Source organism: Calonectris borealis, chromosome 3 (genome assembly GCF_964195595.1).
Source record: "Calonectris borealis chromosome 3, bCalBor7.hap1.2, whole genome shotgun sequence".
Lineage (NCBI taxonomy): Eukaryota > Metazoa > Chordata > Aves > Procellariiformes > Procellariidae > Calonectris > Calonectris borealis.
Window position 1 is genome coordinate 71,631,624 of NC_134314.1, and position 11,910 is coordinate 71,643,533.

An 11,910-nucleotide genomic window follows, 5' to 3' on the forward strand; every position below is an offset into this window, starting at 1 on the left:
GTATCTTGGCTATACTGCTAAAAAAATACTTGGTTTGCCAGTTTTTTCCAAATCACAAGATAAATTTTTAATATTTGTATATATTTGTAAATACTACTTTAAATATTATTCATGTTCGTCTTGTAAATGTGAAAATAAATTACTGTTCTCAGCAACTTGGTTGGCAAATCTGGACTACTTATTTATCATCTTAAGAGATTACTTTTCATGCTCATTTCTGAAGTTTAAAGAACAAATCTCCTGGTTTTGTGTAAAACGTACTGAATCCATTCTCATGCTGTGTTCCCGCAGCTTACCTAAAGACTCTTAGCAGTAATTGCTGGTAGTTTCTGAACCAACACAAATGGAAAATTTTCTATTGGCTGAATATTTGCTGCTCTTTCTCACTGTCGGTAAAGTCTTCATGATTCCACAGCAAAGAAAGGCAAGCTTTCAAGAAAAGGACTGATCATTTCCTGGAAATGTCTGGAGTTTGGGTGGTTTTTTCCGGTCAGCAAGTAGATAGCAGACTGGTAAGGCAGCATTGTAGGTCCTGCTCCTTGAACTGGGACAGCAGTTATATACTGCCTGGCAACTTTTCCTGCACTTGTTAATTTTCCATTTGTGAGAGCAGTGGTAGAAACAGTTGAGCAGGACCTCTAGCATTCTGCTTTTGTGTGGTGAACTTAATCTCCTAACCTGAACCTGGGACTTAAAATAAGACGCTGGCTGAGTTATATCAAGAACTTTCATTCCATAAATTTGCCTATTTAAGTCCACTTACAGATATGCTCAAGATCTGAGAATGAAAGGTAGAAGTCTTCCATCCTATTATACCTTATTCTGGTAATTAGACCGCACCACCTTTACCAACCAGTCCTGCAGGCCAGAAGAAGGATTATGTTTGTATAGGAAGTAACAGCCCTCAACTTCTTGGATATTGGTGTCTCCAATATTTGTGACACATGGAAAAGGCTTGATGCGCATGCAATGACAGCAAGTCTGTTAGTAGGCTGAGCACAGGTAGATAAGAAATATTACAAGCAAAAGTTTGTTATAAAATTTTTATCTGTATCTACTGAAACTCCTGTGTCCTCAAGAGCACAGATATCTTAATGTGATCTGGACAGAATTGCCCTTTTGTACATTGATTTTGAGAAATGTGGCACAGGGATCCACACAGAGTATGATACATCTCGAATTAAAACTTGTGTGTCTGTTTTGGAGCTGAATGTGGATGTTACAAACTTAGGTTTACCTTCTCAGCTTTTGAGCTTACTAAGGGGAACTATCCACTCTCTAGTAGGCCTAACAATTTGTACACGGAGAGAGTAAAGAACAGCTGCTTTTTTTTGTTTCCTGTAGAAATTTATCTGCTCGTGCAGAATTTTGAGGAAAATTCCTTGTTACCTCCAGATAAGGGGGAAGAACTGGACTACATGGCTTCAGTGGTCACAACTGGAGATGAACAATATGAAGAAACAGACATTTTTCACTAACTTCTGAGTGATAAGAGGCAACTGCCTTCTACCTGAAACCTCATTGGAAAAGTTGGATTACTTGACTTCTAATGAAGCTTTCACCAAGCTGTAATAGGTCTGCTGCAAACAATTGTCGCTGTTTCTTTCCTCTTGCCCAACCATTTTTGTCTTATCCTGATCCTCAGACCCTTGCCTATCAGCTTCAGTGTTAATAAGCAGAGCAGACATTCAAGATTGCAGCCTTCAACAGGTGGGTGACAGCTCCTTAAGGACCTTGACCTGTTACCAATGCTTGCAATTTTCTTATGCAAAATTTTTGAAGAGAAGCACGGGGATCTGTGGTGGTCACACAGCTATTTCTTCCTTTATTGTAATCTTGCCCAACAGTTGAAACCTTGCCCAACAATGCTGAACATTGGACCTGTATAAAAACTATGCATCTTACTGAAAGCCACGTGATCGTTGGTCTCCTCATAAATAGCTTCAGCGAATGGTGTACAGCAGAAAAAAACAGAGTGGACACACAGTCCCCACCCAGGCATGCTGGCATCTACTGCTGAGGGAGAAAGGAGCTCCTTATAGAGAGTGAGGGCATTGGATGTTAGCCAGGTGCCCCAACGAGTGCTGAAGAGAGTGATTTACGTGCCAAAGGCGGGAACAAAGTAGTAGGTGCAGATTGTTGTTAACGTCTGTGCTGAGCCTATCTTGAACCTGCCTTTGATATGTAATCATGTGAGAGTCGTACCTAGCGCAAGAGCATAGGACTTGCCATATGGAGATGAGTCGTCCCCAACTACCACAGCTGTGTTGTCAAAACCACTTTCAGACTCAACATTTGGCAGCCGCAGTGACATTGCAGGAACGTGATAAGCTTCTTACCCACATTACATATGCCTTTCAGACCTACAGAGGGTGATAAATACCTGCAGGCTGACAGAGTCCCCCGTCTGGCTAGTACAAGAGTACAGATTTCTCCCAGTTACTCGCTTATCTCTAGGCATGGCTCTGCATGGTGAGGAAGGGCGGGATGTTTCTCTGCTGTGTAAATTGCTGTGGCTAGCAGCTGTTCCTCCTGGCCTGAACAAGTATGGAGCCAGAATATTCCTTAATTTCATCCTGACCCTAGCTGGGAGGCAGGCAGAGGCAGGCGTTTAGGACTTTCTGAAATCAATATTGAATATCCACATTTTGCGGCTCTTCTCTCTTGCACTTATGATGCTGCCCTGAAAAACCCAAGGAGCTGCTCGAGATGCTTATATCTGTCTGCAAAGCATTAAAGGCAATCATCTCAGCTGTCCCACCACAGCAACCAGAGAAGCTGGAGAGAAGTGCCAGATAATGATGATTAATCTGATGATATAATCACTTGTAAAAACAAGGATGAGTTTGTATGCACTTATCAGTGTAATTTATCCTCCAGCAGCAACCTTTGTGCTTTGAGGACTGTGGGACATGGAAGAAGCAAAACAGAAAAAACCCATCTTCAACTCTGCAACTGCTGGCACCTTAGCACAGGGCACAGCACACAGCCTAGTTGTTCACCTCTAACCCGTGGCAAAACTGCAGCATGTGTCAGATATGCTGTCACTAGCCAAAGGTTCCACCGCAAAGAAGGACATTTTAGCATATTGAATGTTTTGTTTGACAAAAAAGTTTAAAACTCAAAGTTCTGGCGGTGATCGCTCTCAAAAAAGTTCAGAATATTTAGTAGTAAAAATATAAAGTCCACCCTGACTCACAGAGTTTAAAAAAGGGAATCTAGATTAAGATTATGATAAGAATTCCCTCCCCACCTCCCAAAATATCTAGTCCTAAAGCCAAGGGCTGACAATCCTTTTGAGGAAATTATGCTGTACTATAGAGATTTGAAAAAATAAAATATGTTCTGGAAAGGGAAAACCACAAGATGGTGCTCTTGAAACACTGCATGAAGCCGGATTCATTGAGTTCCTTCTTGCTGCGTTCATGGAGGGTGTATTTCCTCCACCTCCGCTCACTATAGCTATCCATCTGGTTACTACGGTCACGGGTAATCACATTAAATCGGCGATTAAAAGAGCAGAACCCAAACCTTGAATTCAATTACTGATTTTAACACTTGTTTCAAAGATATTTGTGTAGGATATGTACATATTTGAAAAACTTTAAAAAATACTGGTGCCTTCCATAAAAGCTTTATCCTGCTGCTAAATGTACATGCCTTCTTCAAACAGTGATTGGCTGCCCTAAAAACATAATATTTATTTTGTCCGCCTTGTGCCCCTGTCATGACAAGTGGAGAGCAAAGCCACGACTCCAAAGCAGTGGGTGCAAGCCATCTCAACTATTTCTGCAAGGTTCAAATGAAGGAACAGACAGTCTTGTAATGGCCACTGAGATGGTTCAGCAGGTGAGGGTTTGTCCCTTAAGGTTCAGTATTGCTCTGCTCTTTGCAGTCAGAACTGCCCTCACAGTACCTCAGTACAGCACTCAAACAAGCCAAGGGCTTGGGAGGTATTTTGAGAAATTAAGATGCAAAAAAACGCAATTCCCTATGTTTGCTGACTGCTCTGTAGGTTTCGGTTTTGTGCTGGGGAGATGCGACGAGCCCTCCACAGCCCTCAGCCAGCTGCAGTGTCCGGGCCAGCCCATGGCCCCAGGGATGGCCCTGAGGATGTCCTCTGCCTGAGCAGGGGCATGGCTGGGGAGAGGGAGGGAACCTTGCCCCTCCTCTGCCCTGTTTTCCACCTCCTAAGTGCTGGGCTAGCTTTTGGGAGGCTCCAGAAGTGCTGCTGCCCTTGGCTGATGCAGCTGTGCCTGGCAAGGGGGAGCAGGAAGGCTGGTGCTGGAGCAGGGGCTGTGCTGGGGCACGGTGGGGAACAGAGGAAGGGTTGGGGAAGTCGGCTGGGCTGGCTGTTAGGCCCGGGGTGGGGACAGTCTTTGTGGAGGACTATGGCCTGTCAGTAGCTAACACAGATGTTGCATGTCTGTGTGTTTGCTGAAAAGCAAAGGCCTCTGGACATTTGATGCTGCCTTGTAGCCAAACCAGGGTAGTAATGGTGAATGCTGGTATTGCATTAAATGCCGTAGTTACTCTGGCTTCCTCAGCCTATGTTGGACATGCATTGATAGCATCGTGAAGGTCAGAGTTGGCTCCAACCAAAAGTATTTGCTGTGGGGATATAAAGTTCAGGCGGTCCTCAGCTGCTGAGCAGAAGGGCTGGGCTCGGAAGACACTCCTGTGTGTTTCAGGAGGAGGTATAGCTCTTCCAGGGCTAATGCATGGCGGCTACAGCTCCACAGGAGAGGCTTAGGGCGGGTACAGCTATAGTTTCACTGGTTGCCACCTCCTGAAACTCCTCTTTTTCGCCTCCTGTACACCCACCAGAGAGCGCAGTGCCCCTTCTTGTCATCCCTCGCAGGTGATGACTGCTCCTGCCAGGGGCTGCTCTGGTGGCTGGCTCATGCATGAATCATAATGCAAACACGATGACACAAGACCTCTGAGACTTACCTCTTATGTTTAGTGTCATTGTTTGAGGGTCTACCTCGGCTCAGTTAATTACATTGTACAACAGATTTTCGTTAGGCATATGTAGATCTAATTTTCAAGATTGTCCCTGGATACCAAATTAGTAGAGAACACATCAATTGCAATTTGCTTACAAACATACTTTAAACACCAGCTGCTTGTAAAAATACACATAATGTTTTTAAATTTAAAAGCTCTGTGTTGCCTTAAAAATACTTGCAGCAGGCAGCGCAATAATACATTTACTCTCTGCAACGCATTTACTTATGTACACCTAGATAAAAAATTTGAGTGCCAGTATGAAATCCAGAAAGTTTGTGAGTTGCTCCATGTCCCTGTCATTCTTCATGGCACATCGTGGTTGTGTAATAAGTCGTGAAGTTGAACTGTGATAGGAAAAGCCCACTGAAGCAGGGTAAAAAACCATGTAAGATGTCATATGTTAAAGGTAAGTAAATCAGTAAGAATACCGCAGGACTTCCAGTCTCACTGTATACATTTCAGAGAGAGTTTTGGAAAAGTAGGCAGTTCATATTTGTTCTGGTCTCCTCACCTCTGTTAAATAGCAATTATATTCTCAGTATTTGTACATGATATACAAATGTAAAATATATAAAACAAGGTGTCTTAGTGCCCTACACCACTACCACAGTCCCACCACTCTGGTATGAATTAACCATGAAGTAGATAAGGAGTACACTTTTTAATATTTCTATTTATACTTTCAGCCTGTTAATACTCACAGTACTTATTCTCTTGTCAGTACTCATAATATTCTTCAGTGTTCTCAGCACTCTTGTAAATAGATTATACCCTGAAGGGTGACTTTCTTAACAAGAGGAAGACAACTCTCTTGCTGTGTTTTGCATATCACAACAGAAGAAACGTTCTCTTTCCCTGGAGTTTCAGTCAAGAGCAAGGTTTTCGTTGTTCATACAGAACGGCTTTATCCTCACTATAGCAAGGTTTTCACAAAGTTTCTGGAGCAGACAGTAATTCAGTATGTTTTTTCATGTTTACATGCCAGTCTTGAATATGATTCAAATGCTTTCAGATTTCCTATCTGTACATGTTGACACTGAAGCAAATTAAATGCCTGTAATTATTCTTTTCCATATCAATTTCGTAAATTCTGGTGACCGAAATCAAAGGTACTGGTTGTGCCTGTTTTACAAAGTTAGAGCATATGTGCTCCTTCCTCTGGAAACACTCAAAGAAAAAGAAACTGTTACAATGTACAAAGTAATAATAATATTATTGAAAAACACTGACTTGGGGGGCAGCTAATGGTAACTCTTGCACTAAGAACAACTTGATTTCCGGGAGATGTAGCTCTTTGAAATGCAGGCTCATTTTTTTGCTGATGCATGATGTGAGAAGAATAGTATTCAGGGACTTCATGATCTTTTCTTGAAGTTGATAGCTGGATCTTCATGAAACATTTTCCTCTTGAGCATTCACACTAAGTAAAACAAATCCATGACCAACACAACTTTTTTCAGAAATATTTTTTAGAATAATCTTGGCTTATTGGAACATAAACCAGGCACAGAACAGAACATAGCAATACCTAAATCACATGTCATTTTCTTATCTGTAAGTTGCAAAGAATGTCACAAGTGAGATGAATGTTGTTGTTCTATTTTAAATGTAAAGTAACGGAGATACAAAATGCTTGGTCATGCAGTGGTTCAGTTACAAATACAGCCTGGACTTTCTGACTCCCAATTCTGGGACTATGTCTTCTCCTATCCATTCTGCTTTTCATAGTAATTAAAGTGGTAAATCAAGAAACACTTTGTAGTTTATGATACTTGGTGCTGAAACAAGCAATAAAACTTTTAGGAATGTGAGGGCTTGTCTACTTAAGAAAGATTACTGGTTTAATTCGGTAGTATTTGAAACCGGGTTACTTATATCAACAAAAAAAAAAATATATACAAAAGACGTTGTCTGAAATGATAAAACCAGGCTCAGCTCATGCCTCAAACACTTTTAAGACCAAGTGAAGATCAGAGGTAACAAATATCCTTATTTTTCTTTCTGAGACAGAATTCACCCTCTGAAGCAACTTCTTACTGCAGGTAAGTGATGTATACTTGTACAGCCCTCCTAAGTCTACATCACATATTTGTTGCTTATGCAGATGATGAAAACAGAAGTTTATGCTCCTGTATAAAACCAGGCTAAACTTTTAGCACTGCTAGCTAGGCTGAAATGGTTGTCACTCAAAGTGAAAAAAATTAAATCAATGGAAGAAATACCTGTGACTTGACCTGTGGATTAGGCTTCCAAAGGACAAAAAATGGTAATTATGGAGAGGATGGTAGAGGGTAACTATAGGTTTTCCTCTTCTATCTGTCCTGAATAAATTAAGTATATAATTTAATATGGGTTTACAAGGATTATAAGCTGAAAAGAAAAAGCCATCAACTATTACTATTTATTTCTGTTCCCTTGATTTTAAATAAGTAGGGTTTTTTTTCAGAGAAATCACTAAATAAAATTGTAAAGTTCAAAAATATTTCTGAATATTTTCATTGCTGTATGTGCACAGAAATTCTTTATTATAAACCAGCTAAATTTTTATTCAGGGAATAAGGTTAAAGAATTCTCCTGTTCCAGCGTTATCTGTATACGTAACTACAGTGCTGATCCACAGCTAATTTAGTCAATTTTAAAATGAAATATGTTAGACAAAAAATATTATTTTTTATTCTCTGTAAACTATTTTGATAGGAGCTAGTCGACAGTAGGGAAATTATATAATTTTTTTTTTTAAGTTATGAGTTTATTTTTAATTTGCAGAGTTTTAAACTGATATTTTTGCTCCCTTTTCCATAATTCAAAGTGTATTTTACTAAAACACATTTTTAATCTATAACCTTATTAAAATATAATTTTCAAATATTTGTCTTGCTAACTTTTAAAATATACAAAAAACATGAATGATAACTACAGGTATACATTGTTATTTGATAAGTTTCATTTTTGAAATCGATTTTAGCCTCTTTTTTTGCTTTTCCCCTTACCTCAGACCCCTTCAGAGAAAGGGAGAGGAGAAACATTATGCCAGCTCTATGTTGAATCCGTCTTCCATTTTTATTAGAATTTAACAGAAATTTCTGTGGATATTATGCTGAAAACACATTTGTTTTATAAATTTGTGGCCATAAAATGGTGAAAGAATGAAAAATAAAATATGTATGCAATGTCTTTGTTTCTGGTAAAGAACACACAAACTAGAAATTATGTGATTCAGCTTTCAAGTTGTAATCTGAGCTCCTAGTGCTGCAGGGGAAATACATAGTTATTATTTATTAGGCAGCTTACAATAGTTGGGGAAATGTTTAGTCCAGTGTGATAAAAGCTAGCTGCTTAAAAAAATTCATATTTTAAACTGGTAAGTAAGTGAAAGCAGAGTGTTCCCTTTTAGGCCACCACAAATATCACAGTTTGCTGGTAGTAAGCTGTATACTGGTAGTAAAAGTTTGAAGGATTAGAAATTAAAAGAAGCCAGCATCTGTCTTGATTACCATTTTTAAGACTTGTTCAAAGCCAGCAAGAGAGCCCATCATTTGAAACATTAACATGACAGGAAACACCATCCAAAAAGCTTCTCCTTAAGCTTGCCCTTAAGGGCATGAAAGAAGCTCAATACGGGACTGTGATACACAGCCTGTGGGCAAGAAATTGATCCGTAAATCTTTATAAATTAAGCCAGTGTTTGTGTTACTGAAAAATGAATTTCATCTGCTGGTGAACTCAGAACACTCAATGGCACTATATATCCTCTATATGAACTTCGTTTAGAGATGCTGCTGTATTGCCATAGCAGCTGCTGCAAAATTGCTCCAAAGAAATACAATTCTCTGATTATATTTTCAATGTCCTTCTAGTCTGGATGTGTTTTGCAGGTAATAAATGTTAACTCTGAGGAGGACGAAAAAGCATCGTCATCATTTTTGTATTAAACCTCAGTTAGCATCAGTTCATTTTGAAATCAGAGTAGTAGTAACATGTAGCATTTTTATTTATGCTTAAATTGAAACAACATGAAAGGAACATAGAATATATAATTTGGTAGATCTGAGAGATCATAGAATTTAGTTCAGGGAGTGGAGAACATGCTTTTAATGAGACTTTCTAGTCGTCTTTATGTGCTCCGTGTAATTTTAAATTTGTTGATTTAAAACATTGTGTAATTTTATTATAGTCTTCTGCTTAATAATTCTTGATTTCCATCACCTTATTACTGCAATGCTGATGACAAATTTAAAAACTTTCAAGAATATTTCGCTATCTTTCAAGCTAAGACTTTCTGAGTCATCAGACTCAACCTCTCACAAGGTCCTCTTATTCAATGACCACTGGGGAACAACTACAAAGGAAAAAACCTAATTTGCAACAGCACAGAAAAGTTTTAGTAAACCTTTCTACACCCCAGAGAGTGCTGAAATGATGATGAAATGGAACAAATGTTGCAACAGAGAAGTTTGGGATTTGCTACTGTGCATCTGTCAGTGTAATTTCCACATCACGCACGCTTGTGATGTTAAATGTGGTATGACTCGAAAGAGGCCTGAGTCAAGGTCTGATCCCTCCTTAACTAGTAACTGACTGTCCAAGAGATTCTTTTTGCTTATAAAACTAGTCCTCAGGTAGCTCTTTTGCCTTCAGTATGAGTATGTAATGAGGGCATGTCTGTAGAGCCTTTCTTTCTTTATTTTTCCGGACAGACTTGTGATTTCTCTGCCCGTGCTCTGAAGCATGACAGGTCCTGCCCAAAACCAGGCATGTAACTGAGCACTGTCCTGAATGAATGCTGGTGGGTTCAGGATTGCCCCTTGGTTTTACACTTTACAGTAGTGAGACTGCAGTGAACAAGCGTACCATGTGCAGCCCCTGTTTTGCTCCTGTCCCATCATTCACACATACAGGCACTGAATATGCAAGTCTCCTGCTCTCATGTTACACACACAAAGTTTACAGCAGGAACACTGAACATCCCTTACTGTTAGTCTCATCAAAGACTGAGGATGATAGAAGACTTGATTCCCCTCTAGGACTGAATTGTCTTCGGAGCAAACAGGAGCCAAACATGAAAAGAAAATTTTAAGTATTTGTACTCTCCCATTTCTGGCCACCCTGAGGCAGAGGGGAGCAGGCTGGCAGGCAACGGTGCCGCTTCCCACCACCGTCACAGGCAGCGCGGCAGAAACCGACCCGCAGCAGCACTTCCCCACTCCAGCCACTTTCTCCCAGGCAGCAAGGGAAGTGCAGCTACCCACCTTCACACCAGTGGAACCGTGGTGTCCACCCCATGTTCTGAAGCAGCTGGAGACTGCTTTTCTGAAAGGCTTGTTATTTTAAAATACTTAGTGCACAAACAGTCTTTCCCCCTTTTTAAATAAAGCCTAGTCAGTGCTTTACCATGAGAGCAGAGAAGAGAGAGCCGCCTTCTTACCTGCTGTCTGAAGGGATTTAGAACAAGCAGGTGAAGGCACATGCACGTACAGTTCTTGATCTTTGGCCAGTGCAGAGTTTGAGCTCGGTGATTTCATCTGATGCCGGTGTAGACCTTCCTTGTGAAAATTCTCACTGACACAGCCTTGCAGAAAACATTACACTAACTCTAGTCAACATTAGCTGACACTATTTATAAAATAAAATACTGGAGCTTTTCCTTTCCTGCTGCAAGGTTTGCTGTAAAAAGCATTAGAGTTCATGTCATCGGTGCCACCCCACATCCTTGGTACTAAACTTGGCCCTGATTTCAAGTTTGCTATCATATTAATTTAGCCATCCAACTTTTGACTATCTTTATGTCTATGCTCTTTTCTTTGCGCTGCTATAAGTGCATATAAAATCAGATCTAATCGCAGTAACTCTGACAGTTTCCACGATGCCAACAACAATACCAGTACCCACGCATGCATCTAAAGTAAGGGTCCTCTGCTAAAGAGGAGGAAGGCAAAGAAGAGGTCTTGAAATAAAGTAAGTACCAAAGATTTTTACCTTTCATTAGATATTTGTCATGCATAACGATTTCAACTCCTATTTTGCACTAAATTCCAGCACAGTGTTCCTATATTGTTGATTATCATTAATTTCCAAAAGTCATTTGAGAAAGATATCAGAGTACAACATGAGAAAAAATAATTGAATTTATCTGTTTATTGATGTATTCATGAGTGTTTTTAAAAACACACATATTTCTTGAATTGCTACCTTGGTTTAGAGCCAATACTGTTTAGTTTCAAATATTACTTCACTGAAGTTATTTTCAACAGTCTTTCAGTTTCTAGTGCTTCCTGTCTTATTAAGAATGTAAAGCCATTGCCCGGTGTATAGTCTTGCAGGCATGATGAGCTGGATTCAAAGTTGATGAATCTTCCTCTTAATTTTAACCCCTGAATATAGCCATGACCTTCTCCTCCTACAGTGTTGAATTACAACGAGGTTGGGGGTGGTTTAATCTATTGATGCAGTTGTCCATGATGACATTGCTATATTATTAATTGCAGATACGGACTACATGCGCATACTTTAAAAAAAAGATACTTTTCAAGCTTTATGTAACAGAGCCATGCGCTTAGCTTCTAACTATCCCAACTTAGGCTTTCTAACTAGAGTATGTGCTTAATTCGTCATGAAATAATAGTCACCGTAACAGCAATATATATTACACTGCAAGGCATTCATAACACAGGCTATATTTTAGGCATCAAATGTATGAGTATGTTACAGAAGTTTAAGAAAGTATTGGGTATCTGCTGAGCATGGTGACAGTCCCAGGACTCAATCTTAGTCCTGGTTTTCATGATGCACCTTAACCTAAAGGCCATCCAGTGGTGTTTAGAGTAAAATTTTCTGCTTTGCAATAGGAGTGGGCTAAGAGCATACACACAGTTACAAGCCATGTTTAAGCTGGCAAAA